The sequence below is a fragment of the Gavialis gangeticus genome, unplaced genomic scaffold (genome assembly GCF_001723915.1).
Source record: "Gavialis gangeticus isolate Ggan-Ray unplaced genomic scaffold, GavGan_comp1, whole genome shotgun sequence".
NCBI lineage: Eukaryota > Metazoa > Chordata > Crocodylia > Gavialidae > Gavialis > Gavialis gangeticus.
The window spans coordinates 11,916,173-11,922,519 of record NW_017728997.1 but is presented as its reverse complement, the minus strand read 5'-3'; the positions used below and the strand labels follow the sequence as shown (position 1 = coordinate 11,922,519).

Below are 6,347 nucleotides of genomic sequence, written 5' to 3'. Positions count from 1 at the left end.
TTTCCTTCATTTTTTTCATTTCATTTTTTTTTTTTTTTTTTTTTTTGGTTCTTTCTGTGCTGCTTTATGCAAGAGGGGACATTTTTTGGCCCTGGGGATAAGTGGTCAAGTGCAAGAAGAGCACTAGTTAACTTTTTCTGCCTCTGTTCTCAGTCTTCATGTCCAATCTATCTCTGAACAAATGACTTCAGCATCCTGCCATATTTTTGTTAGATTCTCAATTCTGAGATTTGTTCTAGGCCAACTTGTCCACCTGCTTCTAGAGGCCTGTGATGTAGGCTGAGGTTTGGTTTAAATTGGTAGATGAACAGCGCTTTCCTGCAGGGAGCTTGCAAAGAAAGGGTTCCCTAGTACGGCAGGAACGCCAACTGTGAGTTTGTTGGGCTGAGCCCTGTCTTTGCACGTGTGTGTGTGGTGCCTCGGGCAAGTCATGAATAGCCTTCTGTACAAATGCTCAGTAACAAATCAATGCACTTTAGGAATCTGACAAACACTGTTTTATTGAGGTAGCAAAAGGAAGCAAAGCACGCGCCTTGCTTGTAATTGAAGAGCATTGTTTAGACTGCAATTAAAATGAAGGAAAAAATAATCTTCTAAATACCCCCAAAGGTCCTGTTGGCATGTGTAGCATGTGATTGCAGTGTTATTTTTATTCTTTTATAGCTTGTGTAGAGAAGAGCTAAAGGGGAGGTGCTAAAACAATGAATAGTCCTTCTCTTGATCTTGTTGCATGAGAAACTACCCAGAAAGAAATCTCATGAAAGTGAAAGTCCATATCCTTGTGCCTCAGGTCCCAAACTGACCCCTAAATGATATGGTGATGGAGAGAAGCCACTTTTGGTTAGTAGGTTATGCTAGAATTGCTCCTGCCTGCCCCTCTACCTTGAAATATATGGTATTAGGTGCAGGAGGTCTGATCTGTCATGGCAATGCCTATGTTTCTAATCTAGCTATCCCCATTTCCTTTTTGCATCCAGGAGCACTGCTATGCTTATCTGCGCGAGATGTTGATAGTGCACACTTGACAACCGATTGAATGTGAATAGCAAGAGAACATCACACTTACAAAGACCTCAAATGTTTCTTGTCCTGCTAAAGTCAAAAGAGCAGTCTCATTAGCAGCATCCAGGATTGTGCCTTCTCTCACATTTTCTGACTATGGTTCGGTGTTGGCTTTTCATATTTAAAAGTGGGTCTGTTTTTTGGGGGGTTTTGTTTGTTTTTTGGGGTTTTTTGGTCCCACTATTATGTGACATGAAAGTGTTATCTTTCAGATGAAATCTGGTAAGACATTATCACTATTCCCCCCCCAATCTTCTCTAGAGTTGATCACAACAAACCAGAGCAGACCTTGTCCCTAATGTTGTATGTTTTTTCCCTCTTTAATGAGTACTAGAGCACGGGCTGGTGGAGGAAACACTGGGAACTTCCTGTGTTGTTTTCCCTTCCTTTTAGTGGGTGAGTTTACACAGGGGAAACCTATTATTTATTTGTTGAGCTGTAATATAGGTGCAGTCTTGTGCCAAATATCACTGATGGTAGGACAGGGAGGGCCCAGCACCTGTTCCTGGAAATCTGCAAGAAGGCTTCCATGCATCAAAAAATAATTTCATGTTTCTTAAGCCTGCCTATTGAATGCACCCGCTGGCGTAGCATATGGGTTCTAAATATGGAGAGCACAGAAACAATACCTTCATCAATACATGCATTGTGTGTGGTCAGCTTATCTTTTTATAACCGTAATTCCTGGCTAGCAGCCAGCTCTCAGGGTAACTCGATATTTTCCATCTCCAGGAGAAGGTTCTGTTGATCTGCCCCGTCGCATCAAGTAGCTGCGGTGACCTATCCTGATAGCGATCTTTGGCCTGCATGCTGCTACCCCGAGATAATTGTTGGAAATGTTCACATTTTTTTTATATTTCTGAAACATGAGACCCATTTAATAATTTATGAGGAACAGTCGCAGATAAGTGATTAGCGGGTGAGTCATACATTCCTCTTGTGCTTTCTTTTTTGGTATGTCACAAACGAGCTAAAAGCTCATTCATGCCAGAGGGTTTGATTTCATGGATACGATGTGGAGGGGTGCACAGGATGCCTGCCGCTGTGCTTTTAAATGCCTTGGTGTGGGGAGGGGGAAATCTATTCTGCTATAATTTGTGGGTGAAATGCTTTGGAGACTGAACTGGTTGCATACAGTGTATTAGTTAGGTGCTCACGTAGTGTCCACGGTTAGCACTCATCCGTGGGAGGACAAGGAAGGGCACGTGTGTGTATGGGGGGGGCAGGAGGGGGAATGAGAAGGCTTGGCTTTGCAGACACCATGATTAGGGAAATAACCAGGCTGTCAAGGGACAAAGAGGAAGTGGTTGGGAAGTGATATGAAGGAGAGTTGTTCCCTAATTTCCTTTTGCAGCCTTCCATCAGGATGCACTGTTCATTTCTCTCTCCTCTTAAATGTCCCACTTTCTCAGTGTTGCCCGTCTAGTCCCTCACCAGAGAGTGTGTTAATAGAGGTGTGAGGAGGTGATCTTTTGTTTCTTCTCCTCCTTTTAAAAGCCAGGCATGAGCCTGTGCTCTTTCCTGGCTGGCAAAATTGAGAACTTCTGCCTCGGCTTCCTTCTGACCACTGCCTGTTCACCCTCTCTTTTTGCAGATCTCCACCTTCCCCTGGTTGCACCATGCTGCCTGTCCTTTCCTTGCCCTGCATTTTGTTCTTCTTTTCCTTTAGCAGCCCCTCACCCTCAATCCTTCTGCTATACCTTCCTCTTTCCCACTTTTCAATACCATAACCTGCCTTTTGGAAAGAAGCCAAGGAGAGGAATTTGGGTCCCCCTCATTGCTTTTTTGTGTGGCAAATCCAGTCCTTTTATGCAAAGCCATTAAGCTGTGCTTGGCCAAGATAAGTTCCCCTTGCAGCACCTGCTTAAGAGCGTGTAGTGGCTTTGTTGGGAGCCTCCTGACAAGTGGGTGAATTGCTAGGGCATTAGTTAGGTGCTCTGGGGCCAGATGTTCAGCAGCTGCGCTGACTTTTTTTGTGTTGCCGCAGTGGTGCAAAAGACCAGGGTGTCCAGGGATCTCCCTGCTGGTGCCCCTCCAGCAGAGCCAGTTCTTCTACTTGCTCCTGGCTGTCCCTGCTGCTGGAGGAGATTTGAGGTTAGCAGTTTGCTTACCAGCAATCCAGAGCTGGTGGAAGAGACTTCTTGGGGTCCTTGTAGGCTGCTCTAACTTGGAGGCTCCTTTTAACATACACCAGGAGAAAAACTGACTTCCTCTCCGATTGATGGCTGGGGAATGTAGAGCTTTTTCTGCCTCTCTGTCCTTCCTTTCACACTTCTTTTGGGTCCGGTGTTTAGCCTGGCTCGGTGGGAACTGAGACTCTCCACTAGATTTATCAACTTTATTATTTTGTCCAGGCAGCCAGGCTACTTCTGCTTACCTTTTCTCTATTGCCTGGTTTCTTCCTCTGACATAATTTGCTCTGGGCTGAAATAGTTTGTTTTTCGTTGCCTGTGGTTATCTCTGTTCTCATTCCCTTCCACATCACACTCATTTTTCTTTCTTTCAAGAACTTCACAGTGTCCATCCCTGAAAATGTTCTCTAGTTTAAAGACATTTTACAGCAGTGGTTTTCACCCTTTTTGTTTGTGGACCTCTAAGAAATTTCAAATGAAGATGTGGACCCCTTTGGAGATTTCAGATGGAGGTGTTGGACCCTTTTTGAATTGTAAGAGTGGGTAATCATACACTTTTGACTGATCTTAGCCATCTTTTGTGGACCCCCCAGGGGTCCACAAGTGGTTTTACAGCATTACTCATTCCTTGTGCAAACACTAACTGAGGTCAACTTTTAACTACAGATGGCTTTGAGGGGAAGTCCTGAGGAAGAGCTTGATGCTACATAACACAATTTGTCCTATACTTGCCAACACTTTCACTGAAAGCACCAGATGAATGCCATACACTCTTGCAGGGGAGGAGGGGTAGTTCTCTGGCCACTGAACTTCTGTCTTCCAGGTTTTGGTAGGGATAATAAATTTTTTACCACTGGCTTCAGTATGAAGAGCTGTAATCTGGTATTTCTAAATACCTCATCCTATTCATGAAACTCCCTTGACAAAAGGAAGAGATGCAGTGCCAGTTGCAGCCTAGTTGATTTGCTGCATTTGCAAAAATGAAACCAGCCGCCCCCAAAAAGCAGGTGTGTACTCATGTGATAGTGTTTGAGCGGTTGGAGTGCAGAGACTGCGGCCGGCCTCTATAGCTAGCATTGCCTCATTGTTTCCCTATGCACTTCCTTTTGTTGTTCCTTTGGGGCATGACCTAGGTCCCTGTTTGCCCTTTGTGCAGCGCCTAGCATAGGGGGAATTGTGCACCATCGTGAGTACTCCTGTACACTATCATAATTATAAATTGGTGGTAGTGGTGAAGAAGCCACTTACTAATTACACCTACTACTTCCTTAAGCATTGCTCTTAACATATCAAAAAGGGAAATAAATTGGTGGTTTTGTGTGATAGGCATGCATAAATTAATATCATTTCCATGTAGTGAGATTAACCTTATGGTAGAGCAGGAATGTGCTAATAAAATGTGTTCATCAGGGTAGGTAGCAGCATGCTGACTGATAATCAAATGGCCTTGGTTAGTCTCAGTTGAGGCAGTCATTATTATTTTTTAAGTCTTATTTCTTTATCTTAAACTTCTCTACTGTTTTTTTTTTTTTTTCTTCCCCACCGACCTTACTACAAAATGACTGAAATCTCAAACATTTTACCATTTTTTTCTCTCTTGTACGTATGACAAACTTAAACACAGTTTTTACTTTCACAAGATGCGTTTGTCAAGGTCTAAAGTGAGAAGCAAAATGTAATGCGGTAGAACCCTCCATGACCCAAATTACAGCTCTTCCACACTCTACTTAGCTGCTGCGTCTCTGGGAAATAATTCACAGAAAGAAATCTGTATGATAAATAGGAGCAGGTGTGTCAAGGGAACATATTAGAAAACCGCCACTAAGGAAGAGTTAGAACATACTGCTTGGCTCAATACATTTCTGACTGATGCTGCACAATGTTTGAGTCTATTGAAGGGACTATGATTCATATTTATTTATAACGTGCATGAATAATTATTACTCAGAAAGGGTGAGTGTTATTTTCTTGGGAAGTCCCTCATTAGAAACTCTGTCTCATCAGGGGTGAAGGGGACTATTACTTAACGAGTTTCAGTTAACATCTGGCCGAGGACTAGAGAGGAAAAATTGTGAAGCTAAATACTATAAATAAGAGGGCAAATGTGTCAGCATCCCAGACAGCGTTTTATTATGGTATATTTCTCATATTTTGTAGCTGGTTTCAGACTAATAATGTATTCTTCCGTGTGCATGCTGCGAAGTGTATGGAAACTATACTAAGTGATAGGGGGAAAAAGTCTCATTCTCTCCCTAAAGGGGGAGGGGAGGCATCCGTTTCACCCTTGCTGCTTCTCACGTTTGGCATTGTTCTTTCCTGGTGTCTATCTCAGTCTTGCAGACCCTGCAACTCTCACATCCTCTTCCTCTCTTCTGCAGGGGAGAAGATCCTTTTTGTCCCTAAGGATCCCTGGCACCCTCCTGTACTGGATAGGACTCCCAGTCATGAACCAGGGCCACCGCTGTTGCAAGCCGTCCTCTCTCTGTTTGGCATCAGGAGTGGTCCTGGCTTCTGTACCATTTACTGCTGGGCAGCCCATGTGGGTAAATGATCTGCAAGGCTTGGCCAAGCCCCAGAAGGGTTGCTGCATGTAGCGACACATCCAGTGCATGCTTGGCACCATAGTTGCCTCAAGCCTGCTTGGAAGTCTTCAGTCCTGTCCCTTGGTATCAAACAGGCAGCCAGCTCTGCTGCATGCCCTTGCTTTATGCACGCTGTGCGCCTCTGAGGTGGGGAAGGGTTTTCAGCCATACGGACTCGCCTCAACGGATGTTACGAGACGTGGGGAAAACTTGCCGACTGAATTTGAAACGGCAGATGAACTGCTTCACTACTTTTCTCCAGAAGCAATAATCAAAACTAACAACGTCTGTCTTGCTTCTAAAGACTGGGCTTTGACAAAACCCTGGGAAAAGCAGCCCGTTAATAGTCTCCTAGAGTTTTCTGGATATCTTTTACAGCTGATGGCATGTGAAAAGCTTTGTCATTTGTATCGCATGCGCTGCTTCATTTCCAAGTGCATTGCTGCTCCAGTGGAACAACAACATCTCTTTAGACCAGGGGTTGGCAACGTTTTTGGGCAAAGTGCTGCATGGCGGGGGAGCCGGGGGGCCCTGATTCTTGTTGTGGAAGTGCAGCTTTGGCCCCCCCCCC

The 6,347-nt window shown here is 44.4% G+C and overlaps 1 protein-coding gene across 6 annotated transcripts in view; it reads left to right on the top strand.

Moving 5' to 3' along the window:
- Positions 1 to 6,347, top strand: part of MITF (melanogenesis associated transcription factor) — a 139,397-nt gene that overhangs the window by 19,970 nt on the left and 113,080 nt on the right. The window lies entirely within an intron of this gene.